A 21,874-nucleotide genomic window follows, 5' to 3' on the forward strand; every position below is an offset into this window, starting at 1 on the left:
ATAGCATTACCCAGAGCCAGAAGTTATCTTTAATCATTAAAAATAAAGACTCATATTGCTCTGCAGTGACAATTGAATCTGAAGTAATGGTTCAGTATCCCTCATCATCCTCTTAGCTACTGCATAGACATATTAGGAACTTCTGTCTTTCATTTTAAAGAGCTGTTGTTTTTTACAGCACTTCTACTGTGCAGACCCAGAGCTGCTTTAGTTTGTTTAGCTCATTATCTTGCTTTGATAAAAATACAGATTGAATTTTTTTTCTGCAAAAGTAGCTTGTTGGAAGAAAAAAACAGTGCATACCAACAGAATCTGGAACCACCACAAAATGCCTCCAAACCTGCACACAGTTGGAGGGTCGTATCATTTACTGAAGATACCTTTATGAGGTACAGATAACCAAAAAGTAAGAAAATAAATTCCCTTCTTATCTAGAGTGGGGTAAACCCACTAGTTCTGATTTCTGTGAGAATTTTGGGTAGACTCTGGAATGGCCATGCAGAAGATGAATTCATAATCTCCGAAGATGGCACAGGATACAAGAAGCTGTTCTTGTTTCACGGACCAAATTATAGGTAAAAACAAAAGGAATAGCCAATCAGTTTGCAGAATAAATGTGGTCATACTGATTGTGCAAAATGAGACCAGGCAGACAGTAATTAAGCTTACAAAACTGGTTAGGAGGGCACATTGCCATCTTCTATTATCTGTTGAACAGAAATCTGTCAGTACAAAATGGGATTTTGTTCAAATATGCAATGGTAGTAACCTTGTAATTGTTGCATAAATGCTATATGAATAGGGGATGTCAGACAGCTCAGACATAGCTTCAGTTTCTGAAATCTGATTTGAACCAATCTTACTAATTCAGTATGCAATTTTGAGATATTATACAAGGCAGTATTAGATCCTTTGTCTCTTCTCTCCCTTCCTCCTTTCCCTGCTTTTAGTAGAGTGAAAATTTTGCAGTGAATATATGAAAATCAGTGAAGTAGAAGCATCTACAATTCTATATCAAATACCAATCTTATTGCTGATACTAATGTGAAACAACTACGTTGCTTCTTTTTGTTGCTATGTTTGAACATCTAACAGCTATTTATAGGATGTAAAGATAACAAGACAGAGGTCCTGTATATGAAGTGTCTGGGTATTTAAGGTTTCCTGAAAAAAACAAAAAAAAGTACTATGTGATTCATAAAACTCAAGAAGCTCATATGGAGTAAAGAGGTAATAGTATAAATTATGCACATTTTGCATCAATGTCCACTTTATAGCAACCAAAAAGGAGTCTGTGCTGCTTATTTTAGGAGAATATCCAGTAAGCTGGGTTAAAAATGTCTTTCCTTTAAGTTTTGATTAGTATAAGTTTTCAATATCATACTTGATAAAAATAATCCAGGATAAGAAAAGCTCATTAATGATTTTCTAAATTACAGTTTGTTTACTTGTTTGTTTTTAACTGATTCTTACATTTGGGGAAAAATTCCTTTCAGTTTCTCCAAGAAAATAGCCATAATTAATTCAGTCAATTCTAAAGGTCACAAATTATTTTTACTACAGGTAGGTATTTTTCTTTGCTTTTGAATATCCATTCTGGTTTTCTCTCATATTTCCATCTGTCTGAATGGCAGATCCCTGTGGCACAGGACCTAGTACAAGACCCGTCACTAGTGGTTTCCCCCAAGGTTCAATACTTAGTCCAGTATTCTTTAACTTATTCATCAATGACTTGGATGAAGGAATAGATGCCTCCTCAGCAAGTTAGCTGAAAACACAAAGCAGGGAGGAGTGATCAATACCCCAGAGGGCTGTGCAGCCCATCAGAAGGACCTTGAGACGTTGGAGAGGCGAGCAGAGAACTGTCTGAAACTAAAGTGCTGTGTCCAATTCTGGGCTCCTCAGTACAAGAGAGACATGGAGCTCCTGGAGCGGGCCCATCAGAGGGCAACACAGATGATTAAGGGACTGGAGCATGTCTCCTACAAGGAAAGGTTGAGGGAGCTGGGCCTGTTCAATTTGAAGAAGAGATAACTGAGAGAGGACCTCATCAATGTCTATCAGTATCTGAAGGGAAGGTATCAAGAGAATGGAGCCAGGCTCTTCTCAGTGGTACCAAGCAATAGGACAAGAAAGAGGCAAAGGGCAGAAACTAATGCACAGGAAGTTCCACCTGAATATGAGGAAGAACTTCTTTTCTGTTCAGGTGACCAAGCACTGGAACAGACTGCCCAGAGAGGTTGCGGAATCTCCTTCACTAAAGATATTCAAAAACCCTCTGGATGTAAACCTTTGCAATGAGCTCTGGGATGACCCTGCTTGAACAGGAAAGTTGGAACAGATGACACGCTGTGGACCCTTCCAACCTGACCCATTCTGTGGTTCCCTGTCACTCTTCATCTTCCATTATTTGTAAAGGGGCAGTTTATTGTTCAATTTAGCACAGAATGTTTGTATTTTATTTTAAAATTTATTGCACTGCATTCCCTGTATTATAAATTATTAAAATGCAATTATTTATCGAGGTTCTCAGAGAGTAAGGAACCCTAGAAACATTAATGATTATGTTATTTAGAAAACACAATGGAAGCAAACCCTCCTTCATCTCTAACATTCATTCATAACAGCACCTTTTTGATTATTCCCCAAAGATTACTGCCAAAAGTCCCCTGTATTTTTGATGGTTCTTAAGGTCATGGTGCTTCAAACTTGTTAATCAACATCCAGATTTAGTACTCACCCAGATTAATCATACTTGTAAAAATTAGGTGCTTAAAACTCTGATAACATGAATAAGGGCACACTAAAAAAAGTACATAACCCCTCCAAAAAGACAGAGCATTGCTTAAACTCTTACACCTCTTCAGGACTTGAATCCTGTACGTTTTCTGAAAAGACTGAACCTGCATCTCCCAAGAGAATGATCTAAGCTATAAATTTGAGTCATACTTACTCTTGAATTTATTTCATCTTCTGTTTTAAAGTTGGTCATATTGAATAACTGGACATATTTTTTGAAACTCTCAGACACAGAGATTGCAATGACATCATTTAGGCTCTGTGGAAATCCTCTGAAGCTAAAATACTGAGTAGAAACTGTTTAAAGGAGGTGCTATATTTTTGGAAGCCCTAAATTGAAATATTCTCAGAGCATTTTTTATCAGATCAGACCATGTTAATAGCAGACAGGAAGAAAAATGTGTTTTTTATGACTTCTGATGGTCTTCAGGGCAAATTAGATTCTAAACACCAAAACGTATATACAGGAGGGGAATTTTAGGGTCCTAAGAAACTTCTGTGTCAGAAGCTGCGGCCACTGCAGTCTTCAGGTATTTCTGAGGTCAGCTGGAATGTATGAGTCAATTCTGCATTCAGATATCTAATCCTTCTAAGGTAGTAACAAACATGAGTAAGTTATTAGAGGGATCTGGACTAGTCAGTAAAAGAGAATCAGTACCCCACACATGTGCAGCTGCTATATAGATTTCTAAAAGCCAACTACAATTTTTCATTCTTTGAAAGGAAAAATAGAAGTTTATTCATACTTTAGGGTTTCTGCTTATAACAAATGTGAGCTTTATGTATGCAAGGGCAGTGAAAAGCATAGAGGAATTCCTAATTTACCTTCCTATGAAGTCCTGACAATAAGCTTCTGCTAGATATAGTGTACAGAAAGGAGACAGATGATGTATAAATTATAATAAAATATGCCAGTGTAACCTGTTAGTGTATTGTAATGATGTTAGTATACACACAGATAAAGTGATCTCCAGATTTGGAGTTAAAAGAGGGATTTTTCCTCTTGTCATGCTGACAGGGGTTTATATTTTACTGATACTGGATATTTTCCATGTGCTTTATTCACAGAAGCACCAAGGTTCGAAGAGACCTTCATAATCATCTAGTACAACTGTCAATTTAACACCACCATAATCACCCCTAAACCATATCCCCAAGTGGCACATCCAGACACCTCTTGCACACTTCCACAGACAGTGACTCCACCACCTCCCTGGGTAACTTATTCCAATACATAACCACTTTTTCAGTGACAATACTTTTTCTAAAAGCTAATCTGAACCTCCCCTGGCACCACTTAAGGTCATCTCCTCTTGTCCTTTCACTTGAGACATAGCAGAAGAGACCAACCTCCACCTCACTACAACCTCCTTTCAGATAGCTGTCGAGTGGAATGAGGTCACCTCCAGAGCCTCCACTTCTCCAGATTAAACAACCCCAGTTCCCTCAGCTGCTTCTTATAACATGTGTTTTTTTCACCAGCTTTGTTGCCCTTCTTTGGACACACTCCAGCACCTCAATGTCCCTTTTGAAGTCAGTGGCCCAGAACCGAACACAGTACTCAAGGTGCAGCTACACCAGTGCCAAGTACTGAGAAACAATCACTTCCCTAGCTGTGCTGGCCACATTATTCTTGATACAGGCCACGATACCATTGGCCTTCTTGGCCACCTGGGCACACTGCTGGTTCATATTCAGCCAGCTGTCAAACAGCATCCCAAGTCCCTTTCTACCGGGCAGCTCTCAAGCCACTTTTACCCAAACCTGTAGCAACCCAAGTGTAGCACCGGGCCCTTTGCCTTTTTAAACCTCACACAATTCTCTTCAGCACATTGATCCAGCCTGTCCAGATCCCTCTGCAGAGTCCTCCAGCAGAACAACACTTCTGCTCAAATCAGTGTCATCTGCAAACTGACTGGAGGTGCACTCCATCCCCTAGTTCAAATCATCGTGGACTTAGTGCCATGGTCTAGTAACCACAGCAGTAGTGGATCAAGGGTTGGACTTGATGATCTCGGAGGTCCCTTCCAACCCAGTTGATTCTATGATTCTATGATCAATAAAGATATTAAATAAATCTTGATTGAATGGACTGTGGTAAACACCAAGCACAAGCTTGCCCTTGTTGCCTCAGTCTCTAATTCTTACCTATAACCTTTCAACCTGCTTGTGGCTGCTCTTTAGACACAGTTGTTCAAAATCTATTCATTTCTCGATGTAGAGGGCAACCTCTCTGCCCCTCCTTTGTGGCCTATACCTTCTGAAAAACTTGTAGACATTGATAGTCACATTCCAGCCATGGGATTTATCACACCAAGTTTCAGTAATGACAACTAGGTTGCAGCTTTAGGACAATATGGTGGCTTTCAACTCCTCTTGGTTGTTGCCCATGCTGTGTGCATTTGTGTAGAGGTACTTCAGATGGGCTGTCAGCCATACCACCTTCTTAGAGGACACCTCTTAATTCCTTTGGGGTATTTCACTGGTGTTCCCCTGTGGACTCCTCTTACTTCAGGAGCCCTTGTATCATCTCTGTAAGTGATGATATACATCTTCAAGTGTGCTTCAGTGTACCCAGCAAGTTTCAGAGCAACAGGCTGAGGGGCCTCAATAACAGCTTGTCACAGGTGGCTCTGATATTATCCTATTCCCCTTCAAGTCTATTTTAATGCTCTGCCAATGAGCATTAATTGGTGAAATGAACAAAGTGAACAAGGACTCTCTTCCTCCTTTGAGATGCCAACTGACCTAATGCTGTGTAGGTCATCTCTTTATCAAAAACTCCAGAATTCTGGCTCAGCCAGAGACATGTATTAAAGGGCTCAGCCAGAGACATATATTAATGGACAGTGTTCATCTACTTCTTTCAATATTGGTGCCCACAACTGGGAAGATAGAGGAAAAATAAACTAAGCTCCAGATTCCCTTACCAATCATCCCAAGGCACTGAAGTCTCTTTTGATTGCCCTTAGACTGTGCATTGCATCTTCATTGCCAAACACATAGAAGAGCAATAATGCGTAATAACCTGATGGCCATCTCAGGCTGAAAGTTTCCTAGTGATGTTTTTAGCCCGGGCCCTGCTGAAGACACAGTAGACACCCTCAGAAGGAAGTAGTAATCTACAACTATAATCCATCTTTTATTCCTTGTGAAGGTTGTCATGATACATGGGGTAGGCTTTTTTGACCTTGACAGCAAGGACCATCATCTGCATCATCACCTGACTGACCTTCCACATCCAGATCCTCATAATTGTTGTATAGAGGTAGCCGGGAAGGCAAGGAAAAAAGGAAGGCAAGGAGAGGATTCATCTGCTGCCCTGTGTATGGACTTGACTCCATTGACTCCTCCCTTTTAAGCTACTGTCTTGTGCCTGGTGGAGGGAAGATAGAGGATCCCCTTGAACTGCATTTTTTTCTGGTGGATGTTACTGTTTCTGTCTTAGGAAGGGCACAGCATATTTTCAGCACTCCAACAACAGCAGGTCAGATTGTGATACTGCCAAAAAGATGGGTTGCTCAGATTTCAGTCAGAAGTGACTTTTTAGATGCATTACTGAAGCAACTACTGTTTATCTCCTATGAAAAGGAAAATTGTGGATCTGATAAAGCTAGAGGTAACTACAATATAAACCCAGAGCTTCAGAGGAAATATCCACCCTTCTAATGACTATAGAAAACTATATTTCCAATTTCAGGAATTACATCCTCCCCCAAATCTTAGAAATTAATTACAAAGCATATTGTTTGTAATTTTGTATTCCACGGTATAATTAAAGCAAGTGAAAATGTCAGAACATCTTTTCAGAAGTACATACAGAACCCTCTCCATCAGAAGACCAAGCCCTGGAAATTCTTCACATCAGCAATGTGATATCTTTCATTGATTAGCTCGGCTGCTTAGAGGATGGTGCTGAAAACACCAAGGTCACGGGTTTGATCCTCATACAGGGCATTCACTTAAGATTGGGACTTGATGTTCATGTGAGTCCCTTCCAACTCAGAATATTCTGTGATTCTGTGAATTGATGGATTGAAATTCGGGGGTTTAAGGATAAAAAATCTGGAAGAAGAAAAATGTCTGAAAAAAATGTTTTATTTCTTGAGTAAGAAATGTCTACCTATTACTCTTTAAAATAAAAGGTTGGAGCAGATGTTATACTTTTTTAGACAACAATAATGTTCTCAGGAGATGGTTGTTCACTGAGAAAATCTGAAAGTCCTTGTACAGTTATTGTATTAAAGAACTTACGTAACAATACAAGGATAGCTGCAAGAAATATTGTTACAGCAATTGAAATAGCTGGATTTCAGTGTGGGATGAACTTTTAGAACTATAGAAAAAACTATTTCTGTAAGCGTCAAATCTGTCACAAAACAGTACAATCTGCCATTCCAACCACCATCAAGTATCATTCCTTCTTCAAGAGGTGATAATAAAATCAGCAGGGAATTTGAGAAGGGTTAAAAACATTTTTGTTTGTAGTTACAATGTTGAAGTTTACTTTGCATGAATTTGCTGTCTAGAACTTTTCACTCATATCTAAATGTATTTCAAATTATCAATTTTGGAACAAAGATTATGTTTACCATTTAAGTCATTATGTACATATCATACCATAGGAAAATTATTACTTTCAACTGAATGTAGGTTTAGTTAAAATCATAAAATATTTAGAACTATTGTCCTGGGGCAGCAAAATATTTTTTTCCTGTAAAATAATGTTCAGGGAGACCAGGACCTGAACACCAGACTTATTATAACTGCTGTAAAGCACTTTTTGGCTTCCAAACTGCAAGTTCCTTCTCAGCCCTAAATAGCAGAACAAGAAGTACCCTTTCCAGCATCGTAGAGAAACACCCACAGAACCAATTCGTTAAATGAGAACACATTCTATCGTTCTTTCTTCTAAAAAGAATTACCTGGTTTAAAAAAAAAAACAACAAAAAACAACCCCCCCCACAACAAACCCTCACAGTATAGCAGATATTAATGACAATTAAAAAATGTGTATACAAATTATGTCCTTATTTTTAATTAACTAGTTTTTTTGCTATTCATTGAGCTTTTTCAGCATTTCTGTTCAGCAGAAATTTACATTTTGAAAGAAAGAAATTGCACCAAGTTTTACTGATATTATTAAATATCCAGATAGAACTTTACCTACATAATGCTTTCTGAAACACACTCTTTGTTTCTTTTATTTCTTCCTTTTCTTGTGCTTCTTGAGTGTATGCTAAAAACTATAGGATATGTTGGAAAGCACTTGAGTACTAAGTATAATATTGTCTTGGTTCTGGCCAGGACAGGGTTAATTTTTACAATAGCCAGGAGGGAGCATGGCTAGGACCCAGAGGTTATTGTGTACCACCTCATACCATTTGCTGGGTGCAGAGAGAGGGAGTGTCTTCTGGGAAGAAGGGGTCCCTTTCAGGTCAGCTTGGAGGGGCAGAGGGAGTGGTCAGGTATTGTCTATTGTCGAGGGGGTTTCCATGTGAATCATTTTGTTTTCTTATCTCATTGCTGTTTCCAGTAAATTGTTCTTGTCTGAACCTGTGATCTTTACCTTTTGTGCCTCCAGTTCTCTCTCCAGCCTGCTGCAGGGGGAGGGGTAGCAGGGACTGATGGTGGTATATTGTTTGGAGGGTCGCGGTGGGAGCACTAAACTGGGTAGTACCATTCCTAAACCACAACCAATATTAAGAGAAATAGTGATACCCATAATGTGTATGATACATACAATATGCATTTTTCAGTAATGGCATAAGTTAAGACATTCTTGAATGCTATTGCTTGTATAGTTATTCAATTACATAATAAATATGGACATTTATTTTTCTGTGTGTTGGATCAGTGATTTACTGTATATAATGCTGTGAATGCTCAGTGCTGTTGCTCTTATTTTATTCCAACAATCCCTGAAGTTTGTCCCCTGAATAAAGAAGAAACTACGGAAATCACAGGAGCTAAAAACTATTCAGCAATTATCTACAGTTAGCAAAACAAATTGCAAGCACTATAGTTAATACTTTTTCTTTCTTTTAGTATGCATCTAGAGTTGATCTTTCATCAAAGAAAAGGATAAAATCCTAATGAATGCTAATGAAAACAAATGCAAGCAAATGCCAAATCTTTTTATATAGTTCAACTAAAAGCAAGTATTTTTCTGTGTAATAAAACCGATAGTAATTTATCTTGTTTGCTGATTCAGTTTAGGTTCTTTCTATTACAACAGCAATGTTCTTTTGCTATATTTGCTGATAATTTATTACCAGTAAGTTACAGTATAATCAATGAAAGTAAGTGCAATACTGTAAGTACTGTTATTCTGTCATATTATTTGCATGCACTGTGAGTTTTTGAAGTAATATATGTCAGACATAATCACTAGTTGAAGAAAATTAGTCACATGATAGCAGTATTTATACCTCCAAATTAGACTGTCAAATATCTTTTAGGTGTTGTATATCTGTCTGTACAAGGGTAATAAAAAAAAGTCCATTGAGGGCTATGAGATGAGAAAATTTCCTGCATTGAATTCTCAGAGGGAGTTTGCCTAAACCTCTGAATTACTCTTCTCTATATCAGCTACTGTCCGGAATGATTAAGGTAAAATTTCAACTATTCTTTTTAGTTTAGTACATCAAATATAACTCCATTAGCATTTTCACAGTGTAGATCACCAAGAGTAAGTTATTTCATGCATGTTTGGAAGTATTTTGTAGAAACAGCTTATCCTATAGATCCTTTGAATGCCATCAATAACAAACAAGCAAGTAAAAAAACTGTGCAAATCAACCAATCAGCACATCTATATATTAGATCTTATGTCTAGCAAGACAGGATATGTTACATTAAAGTACAAGAAATCATGGGCTAGATTTTCGAAGTGATAACAGCTGAAAGAAATATGGATGCAGCAGAAAATAGCAGTGCAGCAGTTCACATCAGTTTCACATCAGGTGCCTTTTGAAGTGCAGTAGATTTTGCAGGAAGTACCTTCCACAGACTCAAGTCCTATCACTACAGAGTGATTTTGGAGATAGAAGGTACAGAAATTACTGAAGTCCTGCCTTGCTGCCTCAAAGTCATGGACAGCCCTCCTGCAGCAAAGTTCCTCAACATAATAACTGGTGGAGGGCTACCAATGTCATCTATTGCATCTGTGTTTCTCAGGATGCTTTTAGGTGAGAAACACAGACATGTTAGATCTGAGTCTTATGGTAGAGATTCTGTCTAATATATAGTCTTTGGTTGTTTAATAAAGAAATGTCTACTCAGATAACATATACAACTTCATATTCGATTTCCTGATTGACTTTGTGCTCTTACTCCTGTCATACCTCCTGCCAGCTATTTGCCAAGTCCTTTATAGTCAATTCACAGCAGTTTGTGTTCTTTTGAGAATAAGACTTGAAAACCAATCCAACCTGCTCATTATTTATTTTAGAAAAAACATTACTATGACTTAGTAATGGTTCTCATTTGTACTGGAACAAGAAATGAAGTAAACATACAGAGATGGAACGTACAGTTACTGACCAATCTATGTCTACAAAAATTTATGGTTCAATTCACACAGCTCAAAATCCTTTTTTTTAGCATACATGGCTTTGGAAATATGGAGAAAGAAGTCATCTGAATCAAAACTAAATAAATTTTCCTAAACACAAAAAGAAAACATCAGCCATTTACCTTTCTTAAAACTCCATTTGTCTTTTCTATTGTTTTTGATCACAGGTAGCCTACATCCAAACATTGCTCAAAAGTCTTTCCTGAGATTATGAGAAAGAAACTGTACATTATCTCTAAATGTGTTTGTGAGAATTACACAGTAGTGGATATATATCAAACGCTCTAAGGATCAACAGCACTTTGCAAGAAAACATTGAGCTGCATTGCCTAGATGATGTCTTGTAGCTGTGTACTATCGATTTCTTCACAATTGTATATTTAAGTAAGAAAAAAAAGTTAAGGAGAAAATAAGGAATGGAGCAGTGAGTGGATGAACCTCCAAATTTAGCACATACTGATTCTTCACAAACATCTATTATGCACCCTATTAAGTTGATGATCCTCTGATTTATCCTAATGGACCAAATTGCATTATTATTGATATTTTATATTTATTAATGGGAATTAATAGGTGAAACACGAAGACTGCATTTGGCTGAATAACTGTAAGGGATATTTCTATCTGTGTAACAAGGTTATGCTCAAATGAGACATGAGAAAACTAGACTTTCCTTTCATAACTCCAAGGCAAAATCTGGCTTGTAAATTGGAATATTTACCTATGTCATCTTCCTGTATGAAGCATACAGACCATACATATATCATGGTTCACAATCAAATTTTGCTAATGGAGGGACTCCCAGTTGTTTGGGAATAGCTTCAGGACTCTCAAAATCCAGCCTAATCTGAACTGCTAGTTTTATAATTCGGTAGAGAGAAACATAACTTACAAAAATGGAAAACCTTTGTATTATGGTGTTGTAATCATGGCACAAAGAAGTAGTAGGGAGCCCAGGGCAGAAGGGATGTATTATGATGTATCATGTCTGAGTTGTGAAGAAAAGCAGCCTAGGTGGTCTGAGCAGATCTGCCTAAAAACCATGCAGTAAAAACCTAGGGAAGTGCAACAAGCTCTCTAAAGGTCATAATATGAACGATGCCCTAATTCTTCTGTTGGATTAGTTGCTATAGTCATCACAGGGAAGTTCTGCTACAGACCCCGACCCTAGCTTACTTTGAGAAGTGTCTGATTTTTATCTTTTTATCCCATTCACACATTTTCTCTCACATAATGATTACTTGGACTTTCAGGGTAAAGTGAATTTTGTCCTGTAAGAAATAATGTATTGTATTTTACTGATGAAAAGACTCTATTCTGTTCACAGTTGATTCTTCTCTCTTTTCGTCTCTCTATTGTGTGCATATATATTTAAATTACTTTTTAATTGATGTAGTTCTGATGTCTTTCATTGAAAAACGCCTAAAATTGCGTGAAAGAGAAGGGAGTCTGAGAACCCGTGGATGTAAAATAAGGCTCAGGCTGTGCATTTTAAAGCAACCTATTTTCATAAATGAAGAAACTATTAGCCTCTTTGTGAAATTTAACAATGTATATCTGATCTGTAGGACTGTCATTAATTCTATTTCAACAAGCAAAAAGGCCATGAATTTGCAGTATGAAGTACTTCCTCAGCACTTGCAGTTTCTGAACCATCAAGAAAATTTAGTGGTATGTCAAATATATTTTAAATGTGGGCTTATGTGAAACCATCATCTTCTGGCTTCTGCATTCCATATCAAAATAATTTTGTACTTTAAAGACATATTTTTATTGTATGTGACCTTAACAGTAATTTCAAGGAGAAGGTGCCCCACAATAACAGTAATAAAAAAGCAATTTATTTTAGATGTTAATTTTAAGGAAACTTACATTGAAAATTAGGGACACTTCATAGTATTTGTGAAAGCTATTGATTATGACCAACTTGATAGTAGAATAAGGGTAATTTTCTACCTATAATGTTCTGAATGTATTCCATTACCAGTTGCTCCCTTTTCTCAGTGCAAATTTGTAAGCTGTAGCATTATGATGAGTTCTAGAAGCATAAATTCAAGATAAATCTTTTTAGCACATTATATGGAATACTTAATTCTTATAGTATGTGAAAAATATTTCCTTTTCACTACAGCATAATCCATTATTGCCAAGAGATCATTCTGAGACACTAGCATTAATATATGGCTAAGATATTTCCTGGTGTGTGTAAAAGCATTTTTCCTCAGAAAATGAAATTCTCTACAGAGCAATACCACACAAAAGGTAAATTTGTATTTTCTTTAATTACTGTTGTATTTTATTTACCATATTTCAAACAAAATGGGACAAAAACCTCACAAAAACCTCAAACTTACATAAAGACTTGTAATTACTACTATCTTGACAAATTTCATTATAAATGTCATAGAACACAGAAATCTGATCTAGCATTATTTGGTATTTTCATGAGAGATTTAGGTAATGGCACTGAGAATACAAGTACAAGGTACATGGGTAATACAAAACACGAGATTTTCTGAATACTTGAGAGGACAGAATGATCTTCCTAAGTCAGAGAAACATTATGAAATAACACTATCAAATGCAATAAAGACGAATGAAACAGTTCCACTTTGCTCACAAATATCACACATACAAATATAAAATAAGGAATATTTTTATATAAGGAATATTTTGCTAACATTCAAATAGAAAGATTTTTTTTTAAACAATCACACATTGATGATGCTCTTGTAGAAAGGAAAATGTAATTCTGGGGTACTTTAAACATCACTGTCAAGTAAAATACAAAGACTTATTGTTAAGTCCGACTGTGTGGTACTATGATAACAGTGGGAATAGCATGTTTAGTTTTGACCAGCATACTACAGGGAGCACTGCGACAAACTAGACAGAAGACAAAGCACAGTAACAGGAATGATTAAAATTTTTTAAAAGTGACTTAGCCAAAAAAATTGTAAGAACAAGGTTTTCTTAGCATGGAGAAAACTGAAAAGGAGAATTCCCAATACATCTGTCATGGAGATAAAGGAACATCAGGACAATACGACACCACTAAGTTCAATTTATGTGTAAGCTACAATTCCATTATAGAGCACCGGTTTTTGCTAATGGTTTCCTATAATTCTTTTTTTGTAGCTATGGATTTCTGTAATGGTTAGTTTACATTATGCCTGCACATAAGCTCATAGCATTTATTTCCTCTTTGAGCACACATTTAATGTCCACAATAAAGGCCAATAAAATTCAAACAAGAAATTCCATATATATTACAAAGCATCTAATTGCTGTAACATTTTGTCAGTTGCTCATTCATGCACAGTTTGTTAATCTAACCATTTATTGTATTGGTAACATCCAGGTTAGAAGGCTGAAAAGCTAAAAACCGAAAAAACCTCTGAGGATATTATCGGATGTTCTACAAATAAATAATTTAATACTATGCTAAAGATGCAAGTTCACAAAAAATAAACAAACAAAAAACAGAACCAAAACTGAGTAGTATTGAATTCTCAGTAGTATTTGAATTGATTTTCAAATGTAAAAAAAAATCCATCTACTTGGATTGCTTAAGATATGTTGTGTTTTACAGAATGCTGTTTAGTGCATCTCACGATCTGTTTCAACTGTCATGATTTGTTCTCCATAATTCATTCTTTTACTAGTTACAGCTAAAACAAGCCCTCTCCTTTTATTAACTTAAAAATGTTCTGGAAAGATTTGTTACAACTGTTTCTCTTGAATAATTGAACCATTTATTGAGTTTTTTTCAGCTAAGGCATGTAATGTTTCTCACAGTTATTTCTTTTTCTCAAGATTGGATAATCCCAGGATTGTAAGGAAAACAAAAATCGGGACAGATTTTAGAGGATATTTGACTTCTCTTTACTACAGAATCACAGAATAGGGGTTGGAGGGTACCTTTGGAGATCATGTAGTCCAAATCCACTTCTAAAGCATGTGCACCTGGAGTAGGTTGCATGGGTCACCCTCAAAGGAAAGAAGCTTTTCCTCATATTCAGATGGAACTTCCTGTGTTTCAGTTTGTGCCTGTTGCTTTTTGTCCAGTCACTGGACACCACTGAAAAGAGTCTGGCCTCATCTGCTTTTAACTTGCCCTTAAGATATTTGTATGTACTGATAAGATGTTCTCTCAGTCGTCTCTCCTCCAGGCTAAACAGGCACAGCTCCCTCAGTCTTTCCTCCGAAGAGAGGTGTTCCAGTCTCCTAATCATTTCATACCCCTCCACTGGACCCTTTCCAGTAATTCCTTGTCTTTCTTGAACTGGGGAACCTAAAACTGGACATGGTACTCCAGATGTCATCTCATCAGGGCAGAGGTGTCTGCCTCACCAGGACATCTGCAAGATCTGCTTTTCAGCAGACCAACGCCTATTATCATTACCCTTTCCTCTTTAATGAAAACTCATCTCCATTCATTACTTTTTCCATCATTCAGCAGTTACCTTACCTACAGTGGTTTTGACCATCAAGTAAAATTTTTCATTTCAATGAAGAAATAAGAGGGATAAAAGATGAGAAGAGGTAGAAATAACTTTTTCTCATATGCTCCTTTTTTCACTTAGAAGATATGCACATGACTACTGTCAGCTGGCATGTAATTGCATCAGGCAGGCATAGTCCCCAGTCTGTCTGAGGCTGAGTTGCAAACAAGCTCTGTCAGAGAAAACTCTTTCCTCTCTTCCAGAGGTAGGAATAAGATGCTTCCAGAGGTAGGAATCAGATGCTTCCAGAGGTAGGAAGCAGATGCTACTGCATGTTTTGTTCTTTGATTTGGAGCAAAACACTGACTTCATATATAGTTGGAGAAGGTCAAAAGAACCAAAGATAATTTTGTAAAATTTAAAATAAGCTGTGCACCAAATTTCTCAAGATTAAAGAATTGAGTATTGGAAAAATGTATCATGATTATCAGTTATTTTTTCTCATAATAAGGATGTCATCTTAAGATAAAGGACGAGTTAGGGTCTTTTTATATTTAAGGTGAATAAACTTTCAGGTCATAAAAGGATTTATAGACTCTGTGTAACAATCTGTATATCGTTTGCACCGTAGAATGCTTCAGATCAAGCTACTGTCTATAGAAAAGAAATTACTACAGCTGATGCATGCAGCACACCCTAAAGCTCAACACTGACCTGGCAATCCTTTGCCCATGGAATCTGACTTTGGCTGCAGTAGCAGTGCTTGGCTCTCCTGGAGCAACAGACCATGTGCTGAGCCATGGCCCTTATCCAGGCCCAGGCTGAGATCCCAGCCTGGCCCTGATCCATTCCTGTTCCCACAACACTGCCTGGCCACCTTGGACTGTGCCTGGCTGTGGTTTCGCCCACCAGACCTGATCCTGACCCCCACCTGCAGGCCAACACACCAGCCCAGTCTCCACCATCCCCTACCCCCATCCCCTGGGAAGTGCCTGCTTCCCAGGGCTGGAGCTGTCCCTGGCTGTCCTGCTGCCTGCCCTGCTCCCTGGCCTGGAGTGGAATGGGCCTGGCTGGTGTTGCCCTACCTTGCCACTCCCAGGAAGCCCCTGATACCTTCATCTCCCTGCCCCAAGAAGCTGCTGGCCCCTGCTGCACCGTGAGGTGTGGAGAAGACATCAATTAACACAGTTCTCATGAAAACAATAGATCCAGAGTGTGGAATGACCAACAAAGAGCAGTATAAGCAAAACTAAATTAATTTGTCTCAATTCTGATATGTTAGATGTGAAAGGCAGTTGTTGCACTGAACGTGTTTATCAGATATACAAATCTGAGATCTATTCTTGGATGTTCTCTCTTCAAGGACTCCGATGACATTACATGACAGTAGACTTCTCCTTCATCCTAACATGTCTTTATTGTCTCCCTCTCAATTTGGACCTAAGAAAACAGTTTGACTAAGGAATCTCTGGTAACAGAAAACGTATATGAATTACCTCCCTCTAGCTTTTTTTTGTCTTGTGAAAAGGTATGACACTGGAATCTGTTAAAAAGATGTGGTCTAAGTTGAAGGAACTCCAGGATGCAATTGTCGGCATGGATTTTTAAAAATTACTTGCTTTTTATACGAATGAAGGTCCCTGGGAATCAACTTAAAAAATAATCATCTTGTACAAAACAACCTCTCAAATCCATCAAGCAGTTTAGGAAGAAAATTTCTGAAGATTTCAGCTTGAGTAGCCAGTGTTCTAAATGTTCCTAAAGGTGCAGGTTTTAATCTTTAAATTCTCTAACTCTACTATCAAGTAAGGTAGCTCATTGGATTGCCTAATAGGTACAAACATGTGTGTGTATAAATATATATATGTGTATGTCTGTGTGTCTGTGTGTCTGTGTGTTTGTGTATACAGATGTGTTTGTACATAAGTATGTGTATCTATGAATATATATACCATACATTTTTGGTAAAAATGTATGTATACATATTGTATAAGTATATGCAATATGTAACCTATGTTTTATGGTAAATGATACAATTCATGTTTGACTTGGATCAGAATATAATACTTTGGCTGAAGTAACAAAGAGGAAATGTACTCAAGGATGTGACTGCAAGCAATTTTTGGGGTCAGTGTTTTAAAAACATATTTACTTATCTATTTTTATATGCCTTCATCATCTCTTTTTTCTGTGCTTGGTAGAAGACGACAGCTGCACATTCTGCATGTCTCTCTGTTGTGATTTCATTTGGCATGTTAAACACGTCTATGTCATGGTTTCATTTGAAATGTAAAGTTCTTCAGATACAAACCAGTAAGATATATTTTAGAGGGGCAAAGAAATGGACACATCTTAGAAACTTCCAAAAAGGACAGGGCAGTTGCTTTTAAAATTTAAAGTTGCAGAAAATATAAGCAATATTAGATAGAAGAACATACAGAGCATTCTTATGAGTAACAGCATAACTGGATGGACGGTGACAATGTACTTGGTATCTTTACATTCTTTAAGCAATCCTGTACTGTTATTTTCTGAATTCTTTTTTCCAGATTCACATTAAATGTGTATTTCTGCATTCCCGAACATAAAATAAATAAATAAATGAAAGTTAAATTAGAGATGCCATTGAAGCTCGCTTGGAAGCAGTTTTGATAGTTTGAAGTCCCTTTAAAGCTCCAATTTGACAGAAATAAACTAAATAAAAATATTCCGATAGTTAGTTTAGATATTTCTTTAGCCTAATTGAATGAATTGAATTTAATTTTCAAGGACTTTTAACTTTTGTCCCAAATGAGAATTTTACAGACAGCTGCTATAGCGCAACAGCCTGGAAAGAGATGAGAGATATTTCAGTTTGTCAGGACAGCAGTACAAGTGGGGTATTTAAATACATAGCCTTATAGTCTTACTGGAACTAATTGGCTTTAATGCTTCTTAGTTGTATTTGAAATTTAACAAATTGGTAAATTAGGGCAGCAAAGAGCCTTACCCCAGAGATTTAAACTGCAGTACATGAGCTTCCCATTCTTTATCCATTAGGTTAATAGCTCCCTCGCCTTACTAATTTCTGCTACTTGTGTTTCTGTTTGTTTCCTTGAAGAACTGGAGAGAAGTGTTGGTGTTTGCTATCCAAATTACACACTTGTCTACATTCAAGCTGCAAGAGTCAGTTGAACTGACACAGAAGCAGCAGTTATGCACACTGAAAGCTGGGCTTGAGAAAAGAAATAGGTTTGAAATATGATCCAAGCTTAGAGATGTAGAATTATGAACTTTTTGCAGTTTCATGCAATATTTTAGGTTTTCACTTGCCATGCATTTAAAAAATATGGTTGAAATGAATGATCTCACTTCCTTTGCTTTCTTTCAGGAACATAACTTGTTAATAGTCAGACATGCATTATCTAAAGAATTCCAGTCATTCTGGTTATAGCTTTTAGGTCAAAAACGTTCTCAAGAATAACATGATTAGCTTCTAATAAGTAAGCGAACTGTTGCCCTTACTGAAAGAGTGTGATTCAATTGTAAGACTTTAACAACTTTTACTGCTAATATTATAAGGTGGGGTTCTCCTGAAGTGTTAGTAATCTTACATGTTTGAAATCTCTGCCATAGCTTTTTATGTCTTAAACCTAAGTGGCAATGGTTTCTGTCAAAGTGACAACCATTATGTTTCCTGCTCACAGCAAAATTGTTATGGAAGGCTATTAAGGAACAGCCCCACACTGATAGGGTCAAATGTACATGTCCTAATTTTAACCCTTGGAGAAATTATTTTATAATGCTTTTGTATAATAATGTTTCACCACTAATATTTCATTTTACAGAATTCAGAGAATTTGACTGCAGGGTTCTGAAAAACTGATTTTGTTTTCGTCTGGATGTCCCTATATCCTATACACAATGTAAACAAGTTGTTTTCCATTGGTTGACCATCTCTTAAAGATTTGTATCATCATCTCTGATTTTTTCTTCTAGAAAATTTCAGAATTACAGCAAATAATCTTTGATTTTAGTCCATTTTATTTTCAGGTTCGATTAGTACATTTTTCAGGCTCCCTATTTCCATATGGTTGTGTGTCTTCTTCTGGTGAGGTTTAGGGGAACTCAGTTCCTCCAACTTTAGAAACCCAGAAAACTCAGTGTTACAGTGTGAAAAACTTGAGAAAAAGCAAAATCATGTTGTCAAAAACATTTAAAAGAACTGTAAAAATTGACTTGGTATGTTCACAGTGAAGCTGGCAACTTGGGAAGAAAAGCAATAAAGGTAAATCAATTCACTTGACAGACATATCAAGTAACACTACAACAGCTTTTTAATAAGCATGGTAATTGGTCAATATACAACTATATCCTAAATCCTACTGATCAAAAACAATCTATCAAAGAAGAGAGTCAGAGTTAACAGTGCAAACTAATGATTAGCAGCTGAAACAGCAGTAGAAACAAACGATCAATAACTGTAACTAATTCTCCAGCTGCACAGACTTACTGCAGAATACTACTCCACTGTTAGAAATCCACTAATGCTAGTGGAGTTATGCTACGGGTAGTGGAATCCTGAATGTACTGTATTATCCTGTATTGATGGAGGATGGAGGGGAATTGGAGTATCTGTACCAACATCCTCCTTTAGGTTAAATAATTTTTCAGTGCTTTGCTGCATTACTTTTCATTATTAACTAAAGGGGAAGGTGCATTTAATTACTGGTTTCAGCACAAAGTTCTGGAGTCTTTTGAAGCAGGTCATAGGACTTTTTTTCAGGCTATGTGCCTTTTCAGGTTGAATCCTAGAAGAAGATGCTTTTGTAGCAATACCTGTTAAGCAAAAGGATTTTGTACACATTGAATAAAAATAGCCAAAATATATTTTCGTGCAATATATTGTAAAAATGTCATATATAAAACACGAGGTGGTGTTGAAACAGGAGCCAGGCCTAAAAGAGTTAACTGAGATATCTTGGCCTGCTAAGAAACCTCAATACCTGTTTTGCTAGAAGAACATTTTAGGAGCACTGGTAATATCGTGTTCTGTTCTGCTCACTGGACCAAAGGCCTTATTAGAGAAAGAATAGAAATAGTACACACATGGTAATAAATTAGGTAAACTAGACGTTTGAATAAGATCTAGAAGGCCCAGAGCCAGGATTTTGCAAGCTTGAAGAATTCAGGTCACCTAATTGAAGAGGTCAAATTGAGGAAGACGTCCATGGTGACCACCAGAGGGATGAAGGCTGGAGGAGAAGACCCCCACAGTAGAAGACTGCGCATGTCTGGAAAGACTCTGCCCAGAGACTAGCCTTCTTATTAATATGTATGTTAAGATGTAACCATGTATCTAAAGTGTATAAAATGGTTTAGTTTCGCACTTGCAAGTCGAGCAAGTTTGTCCAGCATCAGCTGGCTTGCTCCTGATGTTGAATAAACAAACACCTTGCTGCTTAAAGATAAAAAGCAGAAGTCTTTCGGGCTGATTTTTCGGATTCATGTGATCTGAATCTCTGCTTAAAAATATATTAATGTTCATGCAGATGAGTTTAGTTCTAGAATTTCATACTTAAAATGGTGAATGGAATACTACTACATTGATTTTTTTCCCCCTACAAATTGATGTTGAGATTTATTTAAGTATAAATCACACAACCTGAATTCGTTGCATGTTAACACATCCATTGAAACCTTTAAAGAAAGACTAGCACAACTAATGCATTACACAAGTAAGTCTAGAAGCAAACATTATTCTGGTTACTGAGTTTGGATTAAAGATTTTTTCTTATGTGTTATGCCTTGAGAATGTGTTATCTGTGTTATGCCTGGAGAATCATTTCAGCTTTGGAGGGAGAACGAGCAACATATTTACCTAGGAGCAAGGTTGCGACTACATTTCAAGAAACAAGGAATTGTAGTGCAAAGCTCAAAAGTTAAACTAGTTCAGATATGTGCCTTAACATCATCATTTAAACCCGAAGAAATCACCATCAAAAAGCTAAATCAATATGAAGCAAAGAATACATGATGAAAACAACTTCAACATGCATCTGAAATAAAAGTTTTAAACCAGATAAACTCTAATGGTTATTCAAAACTCTTCGCTGTTACAAACCATCTTTATTGATTTAAAGGTACAAACAATATGAGTGAAGATACACTGTTTACACTAGAAAAGTAGACCATATAGACTGGGATTTAAGGAAATGTAGCAACTGGGACTTGACGTATTAAAGGTCAACAAGAATTATTAGAATATTGAAAAATATTCCATATAATGTATACTTCAAAACCTCAGAGTATTTAGCTTGCCAGAAAATACCATTACCTTGGAGATTAAGGCATGTTTTTATCACTCTATACAAGGTCTCAAGTCTTTCCTTGAGATATGTGAGGATGTCCAAGAGATCCACACAGCACTGACAGACATGTCACAGGATCCGTGAAAGATTATACCCTCTGAAACAACACTGTGTCTCGGACTGTATTCCATAGGGAATATATAAAACATCTTGAAGGTAAGTAGAAGGCTATATCTAGGCAACTCAATAATTTACTTACCTTGTAGGAAAAGAAATTGGAATAGCAGACTGTTCAAAATCATTTACAATTGTACAGTGAGGTCCAGTAGGTAGAAAAACTAGGAAAAGGGAAAAAACATTCAGAGTAACTTAGGGGTTGTGCGTTAGTTTTGTCTTGAGAAGAGTTTTAATCAGGCAGACTTTATAAAATACATAATTTTAGTTCAACCCCAGCAATTGGATTTAAAGCAGTCCTATGATTCCAGAATAGAGACCCTTAGATTATGTCACAGTAGTCATTTTTTAATATAAAATCTACTGATTAGTCCAATAAGGACTGTGATTTCCTAAAATGCCAGTGAACTTAGGCTTTAAGTGAACTGGCTCCACAATAATAGATAGCAAATATTGATCTAAAGGGTAGACCATCTTGTCCCAAACCAGGTATGAAACCCTGATCTGCTCAGAAAATAAGATTAATAAGATTGTAATGCTGAAAAACTGTACACTGATTCTGATTTAAAATCAAGATTATGCATTATCAA

The 21,874-nt window shown here is 36.8% G+C and overlaps 1 long non-coding RNA gene across 1 annotated transcript; it reads right to left on the reverse strand.

Moving 5' to 3' along the window:
• Nucleotides 1-1,784: 1,784 nt before the first annotated feature.
• LOC113969131 lies at nt 1,785-13,616 on the reverse strand. Its single transcript, XR_003534766.1, has 3 exons — nt 13,604-13,616; nt 12,003-12,005; nt 1,785-1,872 (listed from the first exon to the last, which is right to left on the reverse strand). It is a non-coding gene; the product is annotated as an uncharacterized LOC113969131 (long non-coding RNA).
• Nucleotides 13,617-21,874: the final 8,258 nt, after the last annotated feature.

Source organism: Neopelma chrysocephalum, unplaced genomic scaffold (genome assembly GCF_003984885.1).
Source record: "Neopelma chrysocephalum unplaced genomic scaffold, ASM398488v2 Primary Assembly neopelma1_71, whole genome shotgun sequence".
Lineage (NCBI taxonomy): Eukaryota > Metazoa > Chordata > Aves > Passeriformes > Pipridae > Neopelma > Neopelma chrysocephalum.